This window comes from Scyliorhinus torazame, chromosome 5 (genome assembly GCF_047496885.1).
Source record: "Scyliorhinus torazame isolate Kashiwa2021f chromosome 5, sScyTor2.1, whole genome shotgun sequence".
In the NCBI taxonomy this organism is placed as follows: domain Eukaryota; kingdom Metazoa; phylum Chordata; class Chondrichthyes; order Carcharhiniformes; family Scyliorhinidae; genus Scyliorhinus; species Scyliorhinus torazame.
This window is the reverse complement of record NC_092711.1, coordinates 94,401,150-94,428,391: the sequence shown is the minus strand read 5'-3', so window position 1 is coordinate 94,428,391 and position 27,242 is coordinate 94,401,150. Positions and strand designations below refer to the sequence as shown.

The 27,242-nt window shown below is 49.7% G+C and overlaps 1 protein-coding gene, 1 long non-coding RNA gene and 1 other non-coding gene across 8 annotated transcripts in view; 1 reads left to right on the top strand and 2 right to left on the bottom strand.

Annotated features, from left to right (window-relative positions):
* The window catches only part of LOC140418996 (uncharacterized), a 56,883-nt gene that overhangs the window by 11,679 nt on the left and 17,962 nt on the right, over positions 1-27,242 (bottom strand). The window contains exon 3 of one of the 3 annotated variants that reach the window (XM_072502716.1): positions 20,705-20,813. The gene's annotated coding sequence lies outside the window, so the exon portion shown is untranslated. Of the gene's footprint in view, positions 1-20,704; positions 20,838-27,242 lie in introns of those variants that run through there. The other 2 variants (XM_072502718.1, XM_072502717.1) reach the window with 2 other exon arrangements.
* On the top strand, positions 112-26,181 carry LOC140419004 (uncharacterized). Of its 4 annotated transcripts, none has more exons than XR_011945464.1 (4): positions 112-450; positions 13,486-13,591; positions 15,292-15,407; positions 25,788-26,181. It is a non-coding gene; the product is annotated as an uncharacterized lncRNA (long non-coding RNA). The 4 variants fall into 4 exon arrangements; XR_011945465.1 differs by lacking the exon at positions 25,788-26,181 and adding an exon at positions 18,357-18,973; XR_011945467.1 differs by lacking the exons at positions 13,486-13,591; positions 25,788-26,181 and adding an exon at positions 18,357-18,973 and having other exon boundaries at positions 114-450.
* Positions 5,760-5,830, bottom strand: trnak-cuu (transfer RNA lysine (anticodon CUU)). Its single transcript has one exon. It is a non-coding gene; the product is annotated as a tRNA-Lys (tRNA).

The window sequence follows — 27,242 nt, the reverse complement described above, 5'->3', positions numbered from 1 at the left end:
GCGTTCTGGCTACTGTGATGGAGATAGGGCGTATTCATCCGCCCCCGGCATTCCGGGTAGTCTTATCCGCCATTATTCCATTACGTTACTCAGGCTGATAAATTGGTTCAGGCACTTTTGACACAGTTCGGTGTCTGTACTGAATGGGGCGGCCGCATCGGCGCTTTTCTCTCTGATCGGCCCCTGTTAACGGCTGTCATCTGATTCGGGGGCGATATGCCGCAGGGCGCATGCGCGGCCGTCATCTTTCTCAGGTGCAGCAGGGCGCATGCGCGGCCTCCAGGACCCGGAAGAGAAAATCTTGTGAATTTCTCTCCTGGACTGAGAGTGAAATTCCTTTGGAAATTCCTTTCGAAAGAGGAGGATTTACTAACGGGAACTTCAATCCAAACATCACATCATCATCTGGCAGACTTACTCGATTCATCAGGACCTGAATATCATTGGGAGGTAAAATGGTTTGTCTGTTCTGTCCGTGGATAAAGATTTCAGATATCAGAGTGACTGGGAAAATTTAAATGACCATTCCGGGTTAAATTTGAGACTAATTACACCGATCACATTGGGGAAGTTAAATAATTTGCTGTTGTACTCTTATGTGTGCAGGTACATTTTAAAATTACCGCATTAGCATACTTGGCCGCTAAACTTAGCAAACTGCTGATCTTCTTAGTGGTGAGAGTTACTCTCACAGATTTTATTAAAGTTTGTTGTTTGTGTTGCATTTCATTCAGCTCATCGTGGCTACAAAGTAAGTATTGAGCCTAATCTCAATTTACAGATTGTGGTCTGTAGCTTTTTAAGTTACATCAATTGAGATGTCTATCTAAATACTTTTTAAATGTTATGAGGGTTTCTGCCATCATTTCAGCAGCATGCCACAGATCTTCACCACCCTCTAAACCTCCTCGTCCCCCCCTAAATCTCTGCCCCCTTTTATATGTATCCCTCAACCAAAGGGAATAGGACCTTCCTATCCAATCTATTTAGATTCCTCAAAATTTTAAAAAAATGTAAATTTCTATTTTTTTCCAATCAAGGGGCAATTTAATTTGGCCAAGCCACCTACCCACACAGACAATGGGAGAATGTGCAAATCCCTTACAGACTGTGACCCGGGGCCAGGATCGAACCCGGGTCCCCAGCACGCAGGCACACAACCACTGTGCCACCATGATCCCCCAGAATTTTATACATTTAGAATAATCTTTATTATTGTCACAAGTAGGGTTACATTAACACTACAATGAAGTTACTGTGAAAATCCCCTGGTAGTAACACTCTGGCATCTCTTCGAGTATTGTGGTAGTATGTATTAGGGGTCATGTGGGACTGGAAGCCCTAATGTCATTGGCTGACAGATCCCGGGTCCTGGTTGGCCGTTGACCTCGCGGAGTATAAGAAGCCAGAGTCCTCCCCCGCAGGCCAGTCTACTACCGAGCTGCGGGGGAACAGACACGCTTAATAAAGCCTCATCGACTTCACTCTATTCGTCTCTCGGAGTCTTTGTGCGCTACAATTTATTAAGCGTGCCTAAAAAGGACTATGGAGCTCAGGATCATCCTGGAATGCCTGAGGATCAGCCCCCACGCAGTGAACGCGGCAGCAGCTTTCAAGCATTGGCAGACTTGTTTCGAGGCCTACCTCAGAACGGCCACCGGCCGGGTCACAGAAGACCAAAACCTACAGGTCCTGCACTCGAGGTTAAGCACGGAGATTTTCTCTTTCATCGAAGACGCAGAGGATTTCCAGACGGCGTTTGCAGCACTGAAAAGTCTCTATGTCCGCCCAGTAAACCAGATCTACGCTCGCTATCAACTCGCAACGAGACGGCAAAGTCCCGGAGAATCGATAGATGAATTCTACGCCGCGCTACTAATTTTGGGACGAGCCTGCAGCTGCCCTTCGGTGAACGCAAATGAACACACGGACATGTTAATGCGCGATGCTTTTGTGGCAGGTATGAACTCCTCCCAAATCCGCCAAAGACTTCTAGAAAAAGAGTCACTAGGATTCTCAGAGGCACGGGCCCTAGTAGCCTCCCTAGACGTGGCCGCGCGTAATACCCGCGCCTACGGCCCCGACCGCGCGGCAGCCCATTGGGCTCCGTACGTACCCGTCGCGACAAACGCACCCCCCCCCACCCCCCCACCCCCCCGGGCACCCCACAGGCTTACGCGGTCCAAACACCAAGTCGCACCGGGGGCGCCCGCTGCTATTTCTGCAGCCAGGCGAAACACCCCCGGCAGCGCTGCCCGGCCCGTGCAGCAATCTGCAAGAGCTGCGGGAAAAAGGGCCATTTCGCGGTTGTGTGCCGGTCCCGCGAGGTCGCCGCTGTCCCGGGAGAACAGGGAGCCCTGCACGCCGCTTACGCTCCCCAACCCCCCCCCCCAGCGCCCCATGTACGACCCGCAGGCGCAGCCACTCTGGGTCCCGACCACCGCAGTCCCGGGAGAACAGGGAGCCCTGCACGCCGCTTACGCTACCACTTTGGGTCCCGACCACCGCTCTCCCCGGAGAAGAGGGAGTTCTGCACGGCTCTAACGCCCCCCAACCCCCCCCCCCCACGCCCCACGTATGACCCGCCAGCGCTACCAATTTGGGTCCCGACCACTGCTGTCCCCAGAGATGAGGGAGCCCCGCGCGTTCCTAACGCTCCCCAACCCCCCCAGCGCCCCATGTGCGACCCGCAGACGCCGCCATTTTGGGTCCCGGCCACCACGAGGGGAGGAAGGGCGCCGCCATCTTGGACCACCCCAGACCTGTACGACGCATGGGGCGGCCATTTTGTCCACCCCCGCCGCCATCTTGTGACCCCCAGCCACGTGCGATGTATGGGGGCAGCCATTTTGTTCATCCCCGACGCCATCTTGGGCGGCAACAACGGACCCCAGTGTCGACGGCTCCACGGGGTTCGAGGAAGACGCTCCACTACTACAACCACGTCTCGCTTCAATAACGCTCGACCAAGCTCGGCCCCGGACACTCCAGACGACAACGGTGCTAATAAACGGGCACGAGACACCATGCCTAGTCGACTCCGGGAGCACGGAGAGCTTTATCCACCCCGACACGGTAAGACGCTGTTCCTTGACCACCTATCCCAGCGCACAAAAGATTTCCCTAGCTGCAGGATCCCACTCCGTACAGATCAAAGGTTTCTGCATAGTTACCCTAACGGTGCAGGGGAGGGAGTTCAAAAACTACAAGCTACACATCCTTCCCCAACTCTGCGCCCCCACATTACTGGGATTAGACTTCCAGTGCAATCTACAGAGCCTTACCTTCAAATGCGGCGGCCCAATACCCCCACTCACTATCTGCGGCCTCGCAACCCTCAAGGTGCAACCCCCGTCCTTGTTTGCGAACCTCACCCCGGATTGCAAACCCGTCGCCACTAGGAGCAGACGGCGCCCAGGACCGGACCTTCATTCGGTCCAAAGTCCAGCGGCTACTAAAGGAAGGCGTAATCCAGGCCAGCAATAGTCCCTGGAGAGCACAGGTGGTAGTAGTGAAGACAGGGGAGAAGCAAAGGATGGTCATAGACTATAGCCAGACCATCAACAGGTACACACAACTAGACGCGTACCCTCTCCCCCGCATATCCGACATGGTCAATCGGATTGCCCAATAGAAAGTCTTCTCCACCGTGGACCTCATGTCCGCCTACCATCAGCTCCCCATCCGCCCAAGTGACCGCAAGTACACAGCCTTCGAGGCAGACGGGCGATTATACCATTTCCTAAGGGTCCCATTTGGCGTCACAAACGGGGTCTCGGTCTTCCAACGGGAGATGGACCGAATGGTTGATCAACACGGGTTGCGGGCCACGTTCCCGTATCTCGACAATGTAACCATCTGCGGCCACGACCAGCAGGACCACGACGCCAACCTCCAAAAATTCCTCCAGACCGCTAAAGCCTTGAACCTCACGTACAACAAGGACAAGTGCGTTTTTAGCACCAACCGGCTAGCCATCCTGGGCTACGTAGTGCGCAATGCGATAATAGGCCCCGATCCCGAACGTATGCGCGCCCTCATGGAATTTCCCCTCCCGCACTGCTCAAAAGCCCTGAAACGCTGCCTGGGGTTCTTTTCATACTACGCCCAGTGGGTCCCCCAGTACGCAGACAAGGCCCGCCCTCTAATACAGACCACGACCTTCCCCCTGTCGACAGAGGCTTGCCAGGCCTTCAGCCGCATCAAAGCGGATATCGCAAAGGCCACGATGCGCGCCATGGACGAGTCCCTCCCCTTCCAGGTCGAGAGCGACGCCTCCGACGTAGCTCTAGCGGCCACCCTTAACCAAGCGGGCAGACCCGTGGCCTTTTTCTCCCGAACGCTCCACGCTTCAGAAATCCGCCACTCCTCAGTGGAAAAGGAAGCCCAAGCCATAGTGGAAGCTGTGCGACATTGGAGGCATTACCTGGCCGGCAGGAGATTCACTCTCCTCACCGACCAACGGTCGGTAGCCTTCATGTTCGATAATGCACAGCGGGGCAAAATCAAAAACGACAAGATCTTAAGGTGGAGGATCGAGCTCTCCACCTTCAACTATGAGATCTTGTATCGTCCCGGACGCTCTCCACTCCATCCGGTCGCTATTGTGTACGAGCACTAATCAAACGCCGCATGAGCGTCTCCTTGTCTTCCCTAGGAAGTCCTCCTCTGGAACGTCGCTGCCGACCTGGCTGGCGGCCCCAGGACCCATCTTGCTCCGAAAGCATGTGCGGGCACACAAGGCGGACCCGTTGGTCGAAAGGGTTCACCTCCTCCACGCGAACCCGCAGTACGCTTACGTGGAGTACGCCGACGGCCGACAGGACACGGTCTCCCTGCGAGATCTGGTGCCCGCCGGCAACACACCCCCCCCCCCGACACCATTCACCCAACCCCCCCCCCTTCCTGCCACCGCCGCACCCCGCGACCGCCCCCTTCCCAGGAGGATCAGTCCCCCTCCCCCCAGGCCCGACCAAGAATAAAGCCCAAGCTGAAACCGTAAGGCTCCCGGAGACGACAACACCGGAACAAACACCACCACCACCACCGGGGCCGAGGCGATCGACACGGACGACCAGACCGCCCGACCGACTCGTGGCGTCGATCTAAATCAATATATGGACTTTTCACAAGAACATTTTGCTTTTTCTCCCGATACCTTCGGTAAATAGTTGAAACAGGACAAAATTGTACATACTGTATTGCCACATGAATGTTTTCCTCCCAGGACCAGCCCTGTAAACCCTTACCACCATGCGAAGCATCACCCCGCCGGGTTCATTTTTGACAAGGGGTGAATGTGGTAGTATGTATTAGGGGTCATGTGGGACTGGAAGCCCTAATGTCATTGGCTGACAGATCCCGGGTCCTGGTTGGCCGTTGACCTCTAGCTCTGCCCTGAAGGCGGAGTATAAGAAGCTGGAGTCCTCCCCCGCAGGCCAGTCTACTACCGAGCTGCGGGGGAACAGACACGCTTAATAAAGCCTCATCGACTTCACTCTATTCGTCTCTCGGAGTCTTTGTGCGCTACAGGTATGCAAAGTGAGAATTCAGAATGTCCAATTCACCTAACAAGCACGTCTTTCGAGACTTGTGGGAGGAAACCCATACAGACACTGGAGAACGTGCAGACTCCGCACAGACAGTGTCCTAAGTGGGAATTGAACCCCGGGACCCTGGTGCTGTGAAGCAACAGTGGTAACCACTGTGCCACCCATAAAACAGTTCAGCTCAATGTTCTCAGATTAAAGAAGCTGAAGCGCCCAACGTGGGTCTAACCCACGGCCCTGGGATTAAGACTCCCATGCTCTACCGACTGAGCCAGCCAGGCTGCTTTTCATAATTTAATTTTGGTCTCTCCTCAGTCTTTTCTGTTCCAAAGAAAACAGCCCCAGTTTATCCAAACGTTCCTCAGAGCAAACATTGTTAATTTCTGGCTGATGTCGTTAAATCCCCTCTGTACTTTCTCTAGTGCAATCTTCCTGTACACAGGAAACTAGCTCTGGCCTAACTAGTCCTGTCCTGCCATTTATCATGTAATCCTTTGCCTTGTTTTCCCTCCAGCTTTCTTCCTCACTATCAAGTGTTTAATCATTTTTGTGTCACAGGTAAACTTCTTGTTCATGTTCCCACATTTACTCTCAAATCAATGATGTAACCAGGAGTGAAGGGCCCAGTACTGATTCCTTGGAAACCGGCACTGGAAACAGCCCTTTGATTTTCTCTATTCTTTATGGGATGTGAGTGTCACGGGCAAGACCAGCTTGGTTGTCCATTCCTAATTGCCCTTAAACTGAATGGCTTACTACGAAATTTCAGAGTGCAATTCAGAATTAACCACATTCCAGTGAGTTGGCCAGATCAGGTAATGCAGGTGCAGACTCGATGGGCCGAATGGTCTCCTGCACTGTAGATTCTATGATTCATTCTGACCTTGGGTCACTGTCTGTGTGGAGTTTGTACATTCTTCCTGTGTCTGCGCAGATTTCCTCCGGATGCTCTGGTTTCCTCCTACAGTCCACAGATGTGCAGGTTACATGGATTGGCTGTGTTAAATTGTCACTGGGAGGGGTTGTGGGGATAGGGTGGGGAATTCGCCAAGGTAGGATGCTCTTTCAGAGGGTTGCTGCAGACTCAATGGGACGAATGGCCTCCTTCTGTACTGAGGAGATTCAATGATTCTACATTGGATCCAATGATGTGTTCACTCACACACTGCAGCCTGACTCTTATTATTGGAACAGACACTGTGTTTGTTTCTCTCAAAGTGAGTGAATCCTTTGCTGGTTATCCTCTGGGCCCCATCCCCACTGTTATTGTCTGATTGTCCCACTGAGACTCTCACTGTTATTATTGGACAATCAGCGAGTCAGCCTGAGCCTGTGGCCGCTCTCGCCATCTGGAACCATCACAATGCCAGGTGATTGAGGGCGGCTCCAGACCAATAGGAGGAGGAGGTGCAGGACTGGAGGACCGACTGGGAGCGGCAGGTCCTCCAACCAATCGGAGTGAATGAGGGGCGGGGCTGTGATTGAAGCATGTGCAGTGTGGGTCATGGCGAAGGAGAAGAGCGCCTCCTTAAATCCGAAATTGGTAAGAGGCGTTTAACAATATGGAGGGAGCGAGAGATCTCGGGGGTGGGCAGAAACGTTGTGTAAAGCTGTTGCAAGCTGCAATCTTCGGGAAAAAGTTTCCGGGACCCCATTTGCACCAAGCGGGGCTGCAGCTCCTCATGTTTGGCTCGGGTTAATGGCCGCCAGCTTTGTTTAATGTGCATCAGGGCGCATGCGCATTTGTCTCTTTGTCGGGGCGATGTTACAATGAGTGGGAGGAGCTTGTTCCCCATTGTTCAGAATGGAGACAACTTGTCCATCAAACTGGATTAGTCGACTTCCGGGTGCGGCGATGACCAGCTGAGTCGCACGTTTCGGCAGCTCCCTGTGAAACAGACTTTTGGGCTCTTGATAGGAGCCCCAACGGCAATTTTGACGGCTAAAAACACTGTGCGGTAAACCAGAAGGGAATCCCCCCTGGATACGGATGGAAAAAGGAGGAGAAAGTGGCCGGATTGCAGTGGATCCTTTAGAACAGCGGCAAGGAAGGCAAGCAAAAACCAAGATGGCGTCAGAAGGTGGCAGTTTAACATGGGGCCCTGAACAACAAGAGTTCTTGAAATGCTGTGTGGAAGAGATCAAAAAGGAAATGAAGAAAGAGCTGTTGGCCCCGATATTACAGGCGATCGAAGGGCTAAAGGAGGAACAAAAGACCCAGGAGCGGGAGCTTCGGGTCGTGAAGGCAAAGGCAGCCGAGAATGAGGACGATATACAGGGCCTGGTGGTGAAGACGGAGACGCAGGAGGCACATCAGAAACGATGTGTGGAAAGGTTGGAGGCACTGGAAAACAACACAAGGAGGAACAACCTGAGGATTCTTGGTCTTCCTGAAGGTGTGGAGGGAGCTGACGTCGGGGCATATGTGAGCACGATGCTGCACTCGTTAATGGGAGCGGAGGCCCCGGCGGGTCCGTTGGAGGTGGAGGGGGCATACCGAGTGATGGCGCGAGGACCGAGAGCAGGAGAAATTCCCAGAGCCATAGTGGTGAGATTCCTCCGTTTTAAGGATAGAGAAATGATCCTTAGATGGGCGAAGAAAACTCGGAGCAGTAAATGGGAGAACGCGGTGATCCGCGTTTATCAAGACTGGAGTGCGGAGGTGGCGAGAAGGAGGACGAGCTTTAATCGGGCCAAGGCGGTGCTTCATAAAAAGAAGATAAAATTTGGAATGCTGCAACCGGCAAGACTGTGGGTCACACATCGAGGGAGGCACCACTACTTTGAGATGGCGGATGAAGCGTGGACTTTTATTGTGGAAGAAAAACTGGAATGAGCGGGTTATTAAAAAGAACGTTCGAACAAAGTGGTGGGGCGAATGTGGGGGGCAAAGAGGGGTTTTATGTACTAATCCTGCAATGTGGTAACTTTTCTCTCTCCCACAGGTGGTGATGGGGGGAGGAGGGGAGGTGGAGGAGATGGGGCGTTGGCCATTGGGGGCGGGGCCAAGGGAGAAGCGCGGGCTTGGTTCCCGCGCTATGATAATCGTGGCGGGAATAGAGAAGCAGGAAGGAGGGGGCGTCGCACGGTGCGAGCCGAGGTCACGGGGGGAAGCCGAGGTCAGCCAGAGTTTGCTGACTTCTGGGAGCAACATGGGGGGAGTAATTACGCTAGCGGGGGATCTAGCGGGGGGGGGGGGTGGGAGGGGGAATTACTGGGTTGCTGCTGCTGGGGAGAGGGGGGAGCTGGTATGGGAGAGGATGGGCGGGGGGGGCACCGCCTGGGGGAGATACAGCTGCGTGGGAACCGGGTGAGGAGCTGGAAAAAGGTGATGGCTAATCGACAAGGGGGGGGTAGGAAGCCCCCCAACTCGGCTGATCACGTGGAACGTGAGAGGGCTGAACGGGCCGATAAAGAGGGCACGGGTACTCGCACACCTTAAGAAACTTAAGGCAGATGTGGTTATGTTACAGGAAACGCACCTGAAACTGATAGACCAGGTTAGGCTACGCAAAGGATGGGTGGGGCAGGTGTTCCATTCGGGGCTAGATGCGAAACACAGGGGGGTGGCTATATTAGTGGGGAAGCGGGTAATGTTCGAGGCAAAGACTATAGTGGCGGATAACGGGGGCAGGTACGTGATGGTGAGTGGCAAACTACAGGGGGAGACGGTGGTATTGGTAAACGTATATGCCCCGAACTGGGATGATGCCAATTTTATGAGGCGGATGCTAGGACGCATTCCGGACCTAGAGATGGGAAAGCTGATAATGGGGGGAGATTTTAATACGGTGTTGGAACCAGGGCTGGATAGGTCGAAGTCCAGGACTGGAAGGAGGCCGGCAGCAGCCAAGGTACTTAAAGATTTTATGGAGCAGATGGGAGGTGTAGACCCGTGGAGATTTAGCAGACCTAGGAGTAAGGAGTTCTCGTTTTTCTCCTATGTCCATAAAGTCTACTCGCGAATAGACTTTTTTGTGCTGGGTAGGGCATTGATCCCGAAGGTGAGGGGAACGGAGTATACGGCTATAGCCATTTCGGATCACGCTCCACACTGGGTGGACTTGGAGATAGGGGAGGAAACAGGAGGGCGCCCACCCTGGAGAATGGACATGGGACTATTGGCAGATGAGGGGGTGTGTCTAAGGGTGAGGGGGTGCATTGAAAAGTACTTGGAACTCAATGATAATGGGGAGGTCCAGGTGGGAGTGGTCTGGGAGGCGTTGAAGGCGGTGGTTAGAGGGGAGCTGATATCAATAAAGGCACATAAAGGGAAGCAGGAGAGTAAGGAACGGGAGCGGTTGCTGCAAGAACTTTTGAGGGTGGACAGACAATATGCGGAAGCACCGGAGGAGGGACTGTACAGGGAAAGGCAAAGGCTACATGTAGAATTTGACTTGCTGACTACAGGCACTGCAGAGGCACAATGGAGGAAGGCACAGGGTGTACAGTACGAATATGGGGAGAAGGCGAGCAGGTTGCTGGCACACCAATTGAGGAAAAGGGGAGCAGCGAGGGAAATAGGGGGAGTGAGGGATGAGGAAGGAGAGATGGAGCGGGGAGCGGAGAGAGTGAATGGAGTGTTCAAGACATTTTATAAAAAATTATATGAAGCTCAACCCCCGGATAGGAGGGAGAGAATGATGGGCTTCTTGGATCGGCTGGAATTTCCCAAGGTGGAAGTGCAGGAAAGGGTGGGACTGGGAGCACAGATCGAGGTAGAAGAAGTGGTGAAAGGAATTAGGAGCATGCAGGCGGGAAAGGCCCCGGGACCGGATGGATTCCCAGTCGAATTCTATAGAAAATATGTGGACTTGCTCGCCCCGGTACTGACGAGGACCTTTAATGAGGCAAAGGAAAGGGGACAACTGCCCCCGACTATGTCTGAAGCAACGATATCGCTTCTCTTAAAGAAGGAAAAGGACCCGCTACAATGCGGGTCCTATAGACCTATTTCCCTCCTAAATGTAGATGCCAAGGTCCTGGCCACGGTAATGGCAATGAGAATGGAGGAATGTGTCCCGGGGGTGGTCCACGAGGACCAAACTGGGTTTGTGAAGGGGAGACAGCTGAACACGAATATACGGAGGTTGTTAGGGGTAATGATGATGGCCCCACCAGAGGGAGAAACGGAGATAGTAGTGGCGATGGATGCCGAGAAAGCATTTGATAGAGTGGAGTGGGATTATTTGTGGGAGGTGTTGAGGAGATTTGGTTTTGGAGAGGGGTGTGTTAGATGGGTGCAGCTGTTGTACAGGGCCCAGTGCCGAGCGTGGTCACGAATGGACGGGGATCTGCATATTTTCGGCTCCATAGAGGGACAAGGCAGGGATGCCCTCTGTCCCCATTATTGTTTGCACTGGCGATTGAGCCCCTGGCGATAGCGTTGAGGGGTTTCAAGAAGTGGAGGGGAGTACTTAGGGGAGGAGAAGAGCACCGGGTATCTTTGTATGTGGACGATTTGCTACTATACGTGGCGGACCCGGCGGAGGGGATGCCAGAAATAATGCGGATACTTGGGGAGTTTGGGGATTTTTCAGGGTATAAATTGAACATGGGGAAAAGTGAGTTGTTTGTGGTGCATCCAGGGGAGCAGAGTAGAGAAATAGAGGACCTACCGTTGAGGAAGGTAACAAGGGACTTTCGTTACCTGGGGATCCAGATAGCTAAGAATTGGGGCACATTGCATAGGTTAAATTTAACGCGGTTGGTGGAACAGATGGAGGAGGATTTCAAGAGATGGGATATGGTATCCCTGTCAATGGCAGGGAGGTTGCAGGCGGTTAAGATGGTGGTCCTCCCGAGATTCCTCTTTGTGTTTCAGTGCCTCCCGGTGGTGATCACGAAGGGTTTTTTTAAAAGGATTGAAAAGAGCATCATGAGTTTTGTGTGGGCCGGGAAGACCCCGAGAGTGAGGAAGGGATTCTTACAGCGTAGCAGGGATAGGGGGGGGCTGGCACTACCGAGCCTAAGTGAGTATTATTGGGCCGCTAATATTTCAATGCTGAGTAAGTGGATGGGAGAGGAGGAGGGAGCGGCGTGGAAGAGATTAGAGAGGGCGTCCTGTAGGGGGACTAGCGTACAGGCTATGGTGACAGCCCCATTGCCGTTCTCACCGAGGAACTACACCACAAGCCCGGTGGTGGTGGCTACACTGAAGATTTGGGGACAGTGGAGACGGCATAGGGGAAAGACTGGAGCCTTGGGGGGGTCCCCGATAAGAAACAACCATAGGTTTGCCCCGGGGGGAATGGATGGGGGATATGGAATGTGGCAAAGAGCAGGAATAACGCAACTGAAAGATCTGTTTGTGGATGGGAAGTTCGCGAGTCTGGGAGCGCTGACCGAGAAATATGGGTTGCCCCAAGGGAATGCATTCAGGTATATGCAACTGAGGGCTTTTGCGAGGCAACAGGTGAGGGAATTCCCGCAGCTCCCGACACAAGAGGTGCAGGACAGAGTGATCTCAAAGACATGGGTGGGGGATGGTAAGGTGTCAGATATATATAGGGAAATGAGGGACGAAGGGGAGACTATGGTAGATGAACTAAAAGGGAAATGGGAAGAAGAGCTGGGGGAGGAGATCGAGGAGGGGCTGTGGGCAGATGCCCTAAGCAGGGTAAACTCGTCGTCCTCGTGTGCCAGGCTAAGCCTGATTCAGTTTAAGGTATTACACAGGGCACATATGACTGGAGCACGGCTCAGTAAATTTTTTGGGGTGGAGGATAGGTGTGCGAGGTGCTCGAGAAGCCCAGCGAATCATACCCATATGTTTTGGTCATGCCCGGCACTACAGGGGTTTTGGATGGGGGTGACAAAGGTGCTTTCAAAAGTAGTAGGAGTCCGGGTCGAACCAAGCTGGGGGTTGGCTATATTTGGGGTTGCACAAGAGCCGGGAGTGCAGGAGGCGAGAGAGGCCGATGTTTTGGCCTTTGCGTCCCTAGTAGCCCGGCGCAGGATATTGCTAATGTGGAAAGAAGCCAAGCCCCCGGGGGTGGAGACCTGGATAAATGACATGGCGGGGTTTATAAAGCTAGAGCGGATTAAGTTCGTCCTAAGGGGGTCGGCTCAAGGGTTCACCAGGCGGTGGCAACCGTTCGTCGAATACCTCGCAGAAAGATAGACGGAATGGGAAAAAGAAGGCAGCAGCAGCAGCCCAGGATCGGTGTGGGGGGGGGGCGGGGAGGAGGAACCAGAAGGACTCTCAGGGTTGTTAATATATACTGTATAGTATGTATAGGTCGTTGCTACAGATAATTATATATTGGACTGTTAAATTATATTTTTGGAGAGTGTTACTTGTGACAAGGCAGTTGCCAATTAGGGCTAGTTTTCATTTTTTGTTATTTATTATTTATTCATTTTTTGTTTATAAAATAGGTCATTGTTATTTGTGTTGTTATAATATTGTGTAAAGGATGCACAATGTACTGTGTTGGTTGACCAAAAATTTTCAATAAAATATTTAATAAAAATAAAAAAAAACTGGATTTGTCTTTGAGTCCCAATGTCTTATTGATGAGGCAAAGTGGTGGCGGAGATGGAAAGAAAAGGAAGACAATCCTGGTCTCTGGATTTCACTGTCTTATTAGTCATCCTGCCCCATGTGTCCAAAGCTCTGCGGCTCTGTTCAGCCACATGAAGACCCAGGTAGAAACTCACAACCATGAGTAGACACCACCCTCAAATCACTGCTGATGACAAGAGGGTCAGTGTGCAGCGGGGGGCATGAGCGGTCATCCTGGACCAGGGAGCAGGAGGGGACAATGTTGTGAATTTCTATCCTGGACTGACCGCGATTAATTTTGGAAACTCCTTTTACAGGGGATTTGTAGGGGAGGATTTACACACAGCAAACTCAAACCAGGAGAAAGTTCGCCTTTCCTGAATTTCATGACTGGACTGACAGTGATGCCTTTGTAAACTTCTTTCACAGGGGCTTAGAAAGGGAGTCGAAGACGGGAAACTCAAAACCAATCCTCATATTGAATTCTGACAGCACCATTCGGGTTATCGGGACCTGGAGTTATCGACCTTTGTGTGTAAGCATAGTCAGTTTGCGAAGCATAATTTATATCAAAAATATCCATTTCAATGGTGGGTTTATTACCCAACATGAGTAGCAGCTGAGAATGTGCTCTATCCACATGACAGAAGCTCCTCGCACATGCGCTGTTCGGGCTGTGTCCAGTGCAGGCGCAGTTCAGATTGTCGCTGACGATGCGAGGAGCGGGAAAGAAACAATCGAGCGACTTTCAGGATTGGAGCCGGTGGGTGGCCGGGGAGCGATAGAAGCTGCGGAGTGAGCCGGGAGGCTTCATAACTACCCCGTGGAGGCTTCAACTCCCGAGGAAAATGTTAATGGCCCGGTCTTAGACAGCACCGAACAGAGAGAGCTGAGCGGTGACAGGCCCGGGTTACCGGCCGCCATCTTTACAGAGGACAAGGAGCCGCAGGGAAGTGGCTGGCTTAGCACAGTGGGCTTGTAATGCAGAACAAGACCAGCAGCGTGGGTTCAATGCCCGTTCCAGCCTCTCCGAACACGTGCCGGAATGTGGCGACTAGGGGCTTTTCACAGGAACTTCATTGAAGCTTACTTGTGACAATAAGTGATTATTATTATTATGCGCTGCGAGCCTGCACCAGATGCCAAATCTTCCGGATTGACTGACTGGAGTCTCCAGGATTTTATTTTAATCATTTGTGGGAGTCACTGGCTGGGCCAACATTTATTGCACATCCCTAATTTCCCGAGAACTGAGTGGCTTGCTCGGCCATCTCGGAGGGCATTTAAAGAATCAACCACATTGCTGTGGTTTGGAATCGTGTCGGCCAGACCAGGTAAGGACGGCAGTTTTCTTTTCTATTCATTCACGGGATGTGGGTGTCGCTGGCTGGGCCAGCATTCACTGCCCATCACTAATTGCCCTTGAACTGAGGGCATCTCAGAGAGCATTTTAGGATAGAAGATTTCCTTCACTGAAAGACAGGAGTGAACCAGATGGGTCTTTGCAACAATCGACAATCGTTTCATGGTCATCAGTAAATTTTCAATGAATTAAAATTTTACCTTCTGCCTTGGTGAGATTCATGTCTGGGTGTCTGGAAAATCATTGGGACAGTCAAAAATATTTTTGTGACTCTGGAACATGATTAGGACAGTAAAAATATTAATTTTGGGTCTCTGGAAAATCATTCGGACAGTAAAAAAGATTTTTGAACATTTCTCTTCAGTGGATATAAAAATATTGAAAATGGGATAAAGGTTAATTGACTGACAGTCAATCACTGTCCTTTTTAAAAATAAATTAAGAGTGCCCAATTCATTTTTTCCAATTAAGGGGCAATTTAGCGTGGCCAATCCACCTACCCTGCACATCTTTGGGTTGTGGGGGTGAAACCCATGCAAACACGGGGAGAATGTGCCAACTCCACACAGACAGTGACCGAGAGCCGGGATCGAACCTGTGATCTCGGTGCCGTGAGACAGCAGTGCTAACCACTGCACCACCATGCTGCCCTAGTCAAACACTGTCCTGTAAGGTAATGAGTCCTTTTGCTTCCCAATTGGCCGAGGAAGGCAGAGTGTCACAAGGATGGATGTGTTGACCGATTAATGGCTGGAGGATGGGGGACAGGTCATGTGATTAAACCTCCAGGAATACATTAATCAAAGTTGGTGAGGAGAGAATGTTGTGAATTTCGATCCTAAACTGACAGTGAGGTTTCTGTAAATTTACAGGATACTGGAAGTGGAGGTTTAACAGACGGGAAACACAAACCAAACGTTACATCGCGGTCTGACGGAATCACTCGATACATTAGTACCTGAATATCAGCAGCATCTGGGTGTGGAAGGTAAAAGGTTTGTCTGTTCTGTCTGTGAGGGAAGATTTCAGGTCTCAGTGTGACTGGAAAAGCCCCGAGATTCACAAACCCTGGTTAGACCAAACCTGGGGAACTGTGTTCAGTTCTGGGCAACAAACCTGAGGAAGGATAGAATGTCCTCAGAGGGAGTGTAGCACAGATTTACCCGAGTGATATCTGAACCCCCGGGGTTAAATTACAAGGCGAGATTAGACAAAAAATTCAGTCAGCTGGCAGCACGTCAGTGGTTAGCACTGCTGCCTCACAGGGCCGAGCCCGGCTCTGGGTCACTGTCCGTGTGGAATTTGCAGATTCTCCCCATGTTTGCGTCGGTTTCGCCCTCACAACCTGAAGATGTGCAGGCTAGGTGGATTGACACGCCAAATTGCCCCTTAATTGGAAAAAATGAATTGGGTACTCTAAATTTACTTTAAAAAATAAAAAAAAGGGCAGAGAAGGGCATTCGGTCCATTGAGTCCATGCTAGCTCTCTAGTCGGCACGGTGGTTAGCACTGTTGCTTCACAGCGCCAGGGACCCGGGTTTGATTCCCGGCTTGGGTCACTGTCTGTGCGGAGTCTGCACGTTCTCCTCGTGTCTGTTGTGGGTTTCCTCCGGGTGCTCCGATTTCCTCCCACAAGCCCCGAAAGACGTGCTTGTTAGGTGAATTGGACATTCTGAATTCTCGCTCAGTGCACCCGAACAGGAGCCGGAGTGTGACGAGATGGGGATTTTCACAGTAATTTCATTGTAGTGTTAATGTAAGCCTACTTGTGACACCAATAAATATTATTATTATTATCTGGAGCAATCCAGTCAGAGTCATTCTCCTGCTCTGTCTCTGTATCCTCACAGCTTTATTTCTCTCAGGTTTCTATCCAATTTAAAAAAAAAAAAAAATCATTTATTTTGTCTATTTCCAAACTCCGTCATCGGCAGCAAGTTTAAGGTCATTGCCACTGGCTGTGTAAAAACATTCTTCCTCATACCTCCTGGACCATTTACATGCAGAGATACGGAGCAACGTAGAAAATAGGAGCAGGAGGAGACCATTTGGCCCTTCGAGCCTGCTCCACCATTCATTACGATCAGAGCTGATTAGGCTCAATAGCCTAATCCTGCTTTCCCCCCATATCCTTTGGTCCCCTTCACCCTAAGTGCTGTATCTAACTACTTCTTGAAAACATGCAATGTTTTGGCCTTAATTAGTTCCTGTGGCGACGAATTCCACAGGCTCACCACTCTCTGGGTGAAGACATTTCTCCTCGTCTCTATCCAAAATGGTCTACCCCGTATCCTCAGACTGTGACCCCTATTTCTGGACACACGCACTATTGGGAACATCCTTACTGAATCTACTCTATTGCCCTGTTTTTTTTAAACATAAATTTAGAGAGCCCAATTCATTTTTTGCAATTAAGGGGCAATTTTAGCGTGGCCAATCTACCTACCCTGCACATCTTTGATAGATCATAGAATTTACAGTGCAGAAGGAGGCCATTTGGCCCATCAAGTCTGCACCGGCTCTTGGAAAAAGCACCCTACCCAAGACCAACACCTCCACCCTATCCCCATAACCCAACCCAACACTAAGGGCAATTTTGGACACCAAGGGCAATTTATCATGGCCAATCCACCTAACCTGCACATCTTTGGACTGTGGGAGGAAACCGGAGCACCCGGAGGAAACCCACGCAGACACGGGGAGGATGTGCTGACTCCACACAGACAGTGACCCAAGCCGGAATCGAACCTGGGACCCTGGAGCTGTGAAGCAATTGTGCTATCCACAATGCTACCGTACTGCCATTAATTTGGATTTGTGGGTGTGTGCAAACTCCACACAGACAGTGACCCGGGGCCGGGATCGAACCCGGGTCCTTGGCGACACGAGGCAGCTGTGCTAAGCACTGTGCCACCCCCAGTCTTGCAACCCTCAAGAGAAAACAAAATCCTTATCCCCATCTGAAATGGGTGACCCCTCACTTTGCAACAGTGACCCCCTTGTTCCAGATTCTCCCACAAGAGGAAACATCCTCTCCACATCCACCCTGTCAAAACCCCTCAGGATCTTGTATTGTTCAATCCAGGTTTTACCCAAAGCTTTAAATTTGTGTCCCGACTGCTTGTACGATCAGTGAATGGAAACAGAGTTTCTTTGTCCACCCGATGGAAATCTGGCATAATCTTGTGTCCCTGAATCAAATCTCCCCTCAACCTCCTTTGCTGGAACCATTCTGGTAAATCTCCTCTGCACCTTCTCCAAGAACCTTCACATTCTTCCTGAAGAGTAGTGACCAGAGCTTTAGAAAGATTCATAGCATAGAATTAGAACCATAGAATTCCTGCAGTGCAGAAGGAGGCCATTCGGCCCATCGAGTCTGCAGTGATTCTCTGAAAGGGCACCCTGCCTAGGCCCACACTCCTACCCTGTCCCTGTAACCCCATAGCCCCACCTAACCTGCACATTCCTGGACACTAAGGGGCAATTTATCAAGGCCAGTCCACCTAAGGTGCCCTTCTTTGGACTGTTGGAGGAAACCTGAGCACCGGGTGGAAACCCACGCAGACACGGGGATAAAGTGCAAACTCCACACTTAGCAAGGCCGGAATTGAACCCGGGTCCCTGGCGCTGTGAGGCAGCAGTGCTAACCACTGTGCCACCAGAAGTATAGTTTTGGTATCAATGTTACTGTTTATGAAGCTCAAGATCGAAGTTGCTTTGCCAACTACTCTCTTAGTATGTCTTGTAGATGTACAAAATCCCTCTTCACCTCTTTCTCTCTCCTCCCAAAGAGGACAGTTGGGTTTTTATGACAATCCAGCAGTTTTCACGGTCACTTTTTCCCCACAAATGACCAGATTCATTCAGCTCAATTTCACAATCTGCCTTTGTGTTTTTGTGGGTTCTCTCTCACTCCCTATTTTCTGTTTTCAATCAGTTTTACAAGGTGTTCGAAGGGGAGGCTTCAAAGTCCGGAAACGCAAACCAAGCGTCACATCAGGATCTGACAGAGTCCTCAATTTATCGTTGCTGAATATCATTGATCATGGACGAAAAAAGCATTGGTCACAGTGGGGAGAAACCGTACACGTGTTGTGTGTGTGGACGAGGATTCAGTCGATCATCAGACCTCACGAGACACAAATGCAGTCACACTGAGGAGAAACCGTGGAAATGTGGGGACTGTGGGAAAGGATTCACTTCCCCATCCAAGCTGGAAATTCATCGACACAGTCACAGTGAGGAGAGACCATTCACCTGCTCCAAGTGTGGGAAGGCATTTACTCAGTCATCCAACCTGCTGAAGCACCAGCGAATGCACACTGGGGAGAGGCCATTCACCTGCTCCCTCTGTGGGAAGGGATTCACTCAGTCATCCTACCTGCTGAGTCACCAACGAGGCCACAAGTAACCACAGTGATTGGATTTTACTGTTCCTCACATTCAGGACTGAACCATGTTCATTTGGGTCTCTTTCTGCTGATAACAAACTCCAGCCCATTTACAGGGGCTAATATATTTGCTAAAAGTCAAATAAATTAGATTTGTGTTAAATACGCAGTCTTGAAACATTTCAATATCTTTGACACAAGTTAGTTCCTTTTGAAGTACTCTCGCTCTCCCCTGTCTCTTCCATCCTCACCTCCAACAAGAAGTGTGAGGAGCTTGTGGAGCTTCTTTGTGACAGAGATTGAGTAAATCCGATCAGCTGCCTCTGCTGCTTCCCTCCCTTCCAAGAGTCCACCGGACCAAACTGTCTCTAAATTTCATCCTTTCCCGAGCCCTGAACCCACATCTTTCTCGAGTTTCTCTCCCATCTCCCCTCATGCCCTCTCAGAGCTCATCTTGTTGGTTAACTAACAGAAAGCAGAGAGTGGGAATAAATGGGTGTTTCTCTGGTTGGCAACCTGTAACTAGTGGGGTCCCTCAAGGATCAGTGTTGGGCCCGCAGTTGTTCACAATTTACATAGATGATTTGGAGTTGGGGACCAAGGGCAATGTGTCAAAGTTTGCAGACGACACTAAGATGAGTGGTAAAGCAAAAAGGGCAGAGGATACCGGAAGTCTGCAGAAGGATTTCGATAGGTTAGGTGACTGGGCTAGGGTCTGGCAGATGGAATTCAATGTTGCCAAGTGTGAGGCTATCCATTTTGGGAGGAATAACAGCAGAATGGATTATTATTTAAACGGTAAGATGTTAAAACATGCTGCTGTGCAGAGGGACCTGGGTGTGCTGGTGCACGAGTCGCAAAATGTTGGTGTGCAGGTGCAACAGGTGATTAAGAAGGCTAATTGAGTTTTGTCTTTCATTGCTAGAGGGATGGAGTTCAAGACTAGTGAGGTTATGCTGCAATTGTATAGGGTGTTGGTGAGGCCGCATCTGGAGTATTGTGTTCAGTTTTGGTCTCCTTACCTGAGAAAGGACATATTGGCACTGGAGGGAGTGCAGAGGAGATTCACTAGGTTGATCCCAGAGTTGAGGGGATTAGATTATGACGAGTGGTTGAGTAGACTGGGACTGTACTCATTGGAGTTTAGAAGGATGCAGGGGGATCTTATTGAGACATATAAAATTCTGAAGGGAATAGATAGGATAGATGCGGGCAGGTTGTTTCCTCTGGTCGGGGAAAGCAGAACTAGGGGGCATAGCCTCAAACTAAGGGGAGGTAGATTTAGGTCGGAGTGTAGAAGGAACTTCTTCACCCAAAGGGTTGTGAATCTCTGGAATTCCTTGCCCAGTGAAGCAGTTGAGGCTCCTTCTTTAAACATTTTTAAGAAAAAGATAGATGCCTTTCTAAAGAATAAAGGGATTCGGGGATATGGTGTACGGGCCGGAGAGCGGAGCTGAGTCCACAAAGATCAGCCATGATCTCATTAAATGGCGGAGCTGGCTTGAGGGGCCAGATGAACTCCTGTTCCTAATTCTTATGTTCTTCTGTTGTCCATGAGACCCAGCTCCTGCTCCATCGACGCTATTCCCACTGAGCTACTGATCAGCCAACTACCCTGTGTCCATGGATATTGTCAACATTTCTCTCTCTTCAGCTACTGTCCCTCTGTCCTTCAAATCTGCCATCATCACCCCCTCAATAAAACAAACCCTTGACCCTGCCATCCTTACAAATTACTGCCCCATCTTCAACCTCCCTCTCCTCTCCAAACTCTTTGAACATGTTGTCACCTCCCAAATCCTTGCCCATCTTTCCCAGAACTCCCATGTTTGAATCCCTTCAATCGGGTCTCTGCCCTGTCACAGTGAAATACAAGAGACAAACAGAATCTTACCCGGAGAGAAAGACAGACAATCCGGGAGCTTGGATCCAACACGGATATGTTCATCAGACCAGAAGATAAGGGTATCAGCACAATCATTATCGAGAGACAACAATACCTGCTGGAGACAGACAGACAAGTAAACAACACGAATCACAACACCAAGCTACCTTGACCCATATGCCCGAGACAGGAAGGAGAATTGGAGACAGACTAGAAGAACTCAGACCCCAGACACATTAACCAAAAACAGATGGGAATATCTGAGGGGACAACGGGCAGAACGAAGGAAGTTCTACATGTTCCCTAAAATACACAAACACCCAAACACATGGACAGTACCAGGGAAATACCCCCAGACAGACCCATCAGACTGTGAGAGCGAAAATCCTACAAAGTAGCTGAAACATCAACACACTGCTCCGAGTAGTTGATGGTACAGTGGTTCAATAAATATAATTAGTGGATTAAAAATGTGTATAATGTAGATTGAAAACAGTAAATGCGACATTAACCCAGCGGGTCTGACAGCATCAGAGAATCCCTACAGTGCAGAAGGAGGCGATTCAGCCCATCGGGTTTGCACCTACCCCACAAAAGAGCACCGCACCCAGGTGCACTTCCCTTCCCCTAGCCCCGTAAACCCATCTCATCTTTGGACACTAAGGGGCAATTTAGCATAGTCAATCCACCAAACCTGCACATGGGAGAAAACTGGAGCACCCGGAGGGAACCCCCACAGACACGGGGCGAATGCACAAACTCCACACAGTCATCCGAGGCCGGAATTCAACACTGGTCACTGACGCTGTGAGGCAGCAGTGGTACCGACTGTACCACATGTGGCGAGAGAAACAGGGTTAACGTTTGTTGTTGCTTTTTGTAACAGTTCTGTAGAACGGGCAATGGAATTTTTTTTTAAAGTCCGCTGAAGTGGAAACAAAGTGTTTTACTCCGAGGTTTGACTCAGGAAGACATTTCAATCGTAAACTCAGTCGTAATTCACACACAGCCCGCAGTCTGATTGGCTGGAGGACCAAGTCCATCCGGTCCTCAAATCTTCCCATTGGTCAACACCTCTCAGGCAAGAAATGAGGTTGTGGAACCCGCGGCCAATGGGAAGAACTCAGAATGATGCAGATTCTCAGTCAATGAGGGAGATCCTGACTCAGCCCCGCCCCTCATTCACTGCGATTGGTTGGAGGACCAGCCGCTCCCACTCGGTCTGCCAGTCCCGAGCCCTCGCATTATTGGTCCGGAGCAGCCGTCAATCACTCCCCGGGCATTGTGAGCTGGAGCAAACCCTTCACAATCATTATGTGGAGACGCCACCGTTGGACTGGGGTGAGCGCAGTAAGAAGTCTTACACCAGGTTAAAGTACAAAACGCAACCTGGGAACAGGCCCAGGTTAACGGGCACCATCCTGCTTCAGACACTGGAGGATGGTTCACATCAGAGGATGGGGGAGGAGGACAAGAAATAAGAGTGTTCACTTTGCACTCAAATCAATGAGGACTCTGATCTCTGGGAAGGAAGGAAACCCTGGCAGGTGGGTGGGGAGGATTTACAAACACCCGCTGGAGGCCCCAACCCCCCAATAAGACCCATTGGTTTTATTGGCAGTCTGCAGACAGGAGCTGGAGAACTGAACCCAGGCAGAGGAGAGGGAGCGAGAAAACTGGGAGTGGAGGAAAGAAATGGTGAGATGGATTTGGATTTCAGCACAGGGAGAGTGTGTGGGACTGGGATTTACAGCTTTGGGGGAACAAGAATTGAACAAACATTCCAGCGAAACTAGAATTGACTTTTCTAAATGTCTATTTTGTACTGACAGCGATGGATTTTGTAAACTCCTTTTACAGGGGATTAAAAGGGGAGAATTCAAAGACTGGAAACTCAACCAAATATTACAACAGCATTTGGCGGAGTTAATGGCTTCATGAGTAGCTGTTAATCAACGGCCATTGAATGTGAAGGAGAAATGTTCTAGTTGAGAAATGTTTGTCTGTTCTATCTGTGGGAGAACAGTACGAACAGCAATGTGATTGGGAAAGCACAGAGACACAGACACATCTGAGTGACAGTGTTCCAGAACACTGACTGCGCAAAGTGCTTGAACCAAATACACAGCCTGCACTATTCGTGTGGAGGAGGAAACATCCATGTATTCTGTATGGACAAGGCTTCAACTGGGTGTCCGAACTGGAGAGATACAAGGATACCTGGATGATGAAGACATGGAAATGTGGAGACTGTGGGAAGGGATTCAATTATCGATGCCTGCTGGAAACCCACCGCATATTCACACAGGAGAGAGACCATTCACCTGCTCGGAATGTGGGAAAGGATTTACTCAATCAGCTGGCCTCATGTTACACCAGCGATATCATGCTGAGAAGAGGCTGTTCGCCTGTTCTGTGTGTGGGAAGGGATTTACTCAGTCAGCTAGACTCATGTTACACCAACACATTTACTCAGTCCTCAGATATCCATATCCTGTGGAAAGTGGTTCACGTCTTTATCTAATCTCAGTGTACACAATCGTGTTCACACCGGGAGACCGTTTACCTGCTCAGTGTGCAGGAAGGAATTCACTCAATCATCCAGTCTGCTCAGACACCAGTGAAGTTACACTATGGAGAAGCTATTCAGCTGTAGTTTCATTGGAAAGACACTCAGGAAATCATCCACCTTCAGTGCACACCAACAAATTCACAAAGGGCCGAGACCGACCATCGACGCTGTGGGAAGGGATTCACTCAGTCACAATATGAGCTGCGACATCAGCAAGTTGGCAAGTGAGTGCAGGGATTGGATTTTACTGTTTATGCTGCTGTTAATCACATCCAGCATTGATGGTCTGACCATATCTGGTTTGATTCTGCTGATGTTAACAAACCATAGAACTGGCTGCAGTTTAATATTTTAAGATGTCACTAATTTTCAAGGCTGCGATGTCCCATTTTCAAAGCACACAGTCTGATATTTTCCTTCATTTAAGAACTCTTTAACAGGATCGTCCTAAATGACGTTTGATACAAAATCTACAATTCAGAGTTTGAAAGGTTCCACTGATTAACATCTCCAATTAGAAAGTGCTGATTAATCCTTGCTGACAATTGTTACTGACTCTCACATTCCTCACAGTAACATGTCCATTGTGAAATTACATTATCAAGGAGCATTAAACTAAACTGAAATATTTCACAGGCACATCAACAAAAACTTCATCAATCAACATTGACATGGATGAAACTTGGAAGTCACTGTGTTCAATGATTTCTGACACAGCAGCAGCAGCCAGGGTTAGGGGATAGATCGGGGGAGTGGGCCGAGGTTGAGTGCTCTTTCAGAGGGTCGCTGCAGACTCGATGGGCCAAATGGCCTCCTTCTGCACTGTAACGATCCTACAGGATTCGAAGGTAACGGTGGAACCCACAACACAGACTGGTTTGAGAGCCCCTCAGCAGAGATGACATCTGTCATTGAAGCAAAAAGCAAAGCCGACCTGATGTACAACATAAACCCAACACCGAGAACAAGGCATCACTTGAAAGTAGTCAAGACAGTTGTGTAAAACATGGAGAGATTGTGCAAATAAACACTGGATCAGCCAACGTCAATAACTCCAAACGGCCTGTGATAATGGACATCTCGGGCTGCACAGTGGCTCAGTGGTTAGCAATGCCGCCTATGGCGCTGAGGACCCGGGTTCGATCCCGGCCCCAGGTCACTGTCTGCGTGGAGTTTACACATTCTCCATGTCTGCATGGGTCTCACACCCACAACCCAAAGATGTGCTGGTTAGGTGGATTGGCCATGCTAAATTGCCCCTTTAATTGGAAAAAAATAAGTGGTTACTCTAAATTTATATTAAAAAGGTAACAGAAATCTGTGTGTGCTGGGAAGAAGAGGGCTCTGGGTCTGACCATCACCAAAGTTGTTCCCTGAAATCTCAGAGAGTGACATCCTGACAGATGTAAACAGATGTCCCGCTGGGTTGAACATGACTGACAGCTGTGCTCCGTCAGACGGACATCTCCCAGTCGCTGTCTGACTCTCCTGCAGCTTCCTGTCATGGTTGAGCTGGAAAAGGCCATTGATTGCTGAGCAAGCAGAAAGGTGCCCGGCAAGGATGGAATTCCAGCTGAACTCCTCAAACACAAAATTCCATCAACTGTCACACCTTCATGACCTCCTCTGTTGGGAAGTCGGAACAATTCCATGTGTATGATGCTAAAATCATCATAACCTATAAAAACAGCAGTGACAGAGGAGATTGCAACAACTACAGGGATGTCTCACTCCTTAGCATCACTGGGAAGACCTTCATGAGGGTCAAGTTTACAAGATTCATCTACTTGCAGACTGAGTGTGTCCAGAAGCACAGTGCGGTTTCTGTGCTGACATGTCTATAGTGAACATGATCTTCTCCACACACCAGCTACAAGAGAAGTGAACAATTGAGATTTTATCTAAGGAGTCTGTGCTGAGAAAAGTAACATCATAATTACTGTAAGAAGTCTTACAACACCAGGTTAAAGTCCAACAGGTTTGTTTCGATGTCACTAGCTTTCGGAGCGCTGCTCCTTCCTCAGGTTTGTAAGACTTCGTACTGTGCTCACCCCTGTCCAACGCCGGCATCTCCACATCATAATTACTGTGATGTGGAGATGCCGGCGTTGGACTGGGGTGAGCTCAGTAAGAAGTCTGACAACACCAGGTTAAAGTCCAACAGGTTTGTTTCAAACACTAGTTTTCGGAGCACTGCCCCTTCCTTCTTCCTGAGGAAGGAGCTGCGCTCCGAAAGCTAGTGTTTGAAACAAACCTGTTGGACTTTAACCTGATGTTGTAAGACTTCTTATCATAATTACTGAGTGAAAGTAAATCTTTAAGTATGAATTGCAATTTATTTGTACAATTGTAAAAGGCAGAGAAAAGTTGGATTCTCTTAAGTTAAACTTCAGCCTTATCGTTGTGCATTGGGTTTCACAATCTTTTGGAAGCTCCACCTCTTTAAGTCTTTTTGGTCTAAGAAGGTTGAAGCTTTGGTTACCTGTGAAAGCTGATCGTTTTACTTTTATTTTTCTTTAGTTTTATTTGAGTCATTTGGAAAAGTGCCTGAAGAAAGAGGAGAAAACACATTTGGGCAAAGCAGAAAAAGTTGCCAAAAGAATTGAGAAAACAAAGTTTAAAATGGTGTTACGTAAAGTCAACACAGTTGTGCACATTTGAGCACGTTTGTTCCAACACCCTTGAGAGCAGAGAAGTTAACCCTTTCCACTGACAGCACAGTGGCGATTTGAACCAAAGAATTTGCCTTTTAAAGATTTGGCTTAATCCCATTTGGTATCTTTCAAGACAAAATATTTAAGAATGGAAAATATCGGAGTTATCTGCAAACTGATTGCAAGTTCCTGTCATTCTGTCTCTGAATATATTATGTGAATATTAAATTGGACAGAGAAGTTCCTCAGTTGTTCCTTTATAGTCTGTGTTGTTCTGAATGATGACAGTATTAACCTTCTCCCTCACCTGTCCTAACCCTTCTCCCCAATCACCAACTGAAACCAGGGACTTTTTGTTCCCATGGTGACATTCCCTCCATAGAATTTACAGTGCAGAAGGTGGCCATTCGACCCATCGAGTCAGCACTGCCCTTAGAAAGAGCACCCTACCTAAGCACACATCTCCACCCTATCCCGTAACCCTACCCAGCCTTTTTGTTTTGGACACTAAGGGAATTTATCATGGCCAATCAACCTAACCTGCACATCTTTGGATTGTGGGAGGAAACCGGAGCACCCGGAGGAAATCCACGCAGACACTGGTAGAATGTGCAGATTCCGCACAGACAGTAATGCAAGTACGGCCTAGTTATTCCTTTAAATCAGCCCCTGAATTGTTTGTGGATTGTTCCATCTTGTTGCCACATTTCAGTAACAAAAGTTGAAATGTTTGCTCCACACATACAGGGTTTCATCTGTTTACAGCCACAAACAGAAAGGTCCAGTTTTCTCCTGGAGTTTGAGACAGCACGGTAGCACAGTGGTTAGCACAGCTCCAGGGTCCCAGGTTCGATTCCCGGCTTGGGTCACTGTCTGTGCGGAGTCTGCACATTCTCCCCATGTCTGCGTGGGTTTCCTCCGGGTGCTCCGGTTTCCCCCCACAATCCAAAGATGTGCAGGTTAGGTAGATTGGCCATACTAAATTGCCCTGACTGTTCAAAAAGGTTAAATGAGGTTGCGGGGATAGGGTGGAGGTGTGGGATGGCCTGGGGTGCTCTTTCCAAGGGTCGGTGCAGATGGGCCGAATGGCCTCTTTCTGCATTGTAAATTCTATGAAATCAGCTTTCAAAATGATGCAGAGTTCCAGCCAATGAGGAAGATCCAGGCCCAGCGCCGCCCCCACATTCACTGATTGGTCGGAGGAGCAGCTGCTTCTGGTCGGTCCTCAAGCCCTGCCCCCTATTCCCATTGGTCCGGAGGTGCCGTCAATCAGTCGCTGGGCATTGTGATCTGGAGCATGTGCAGTGCCAATATTGGAGCG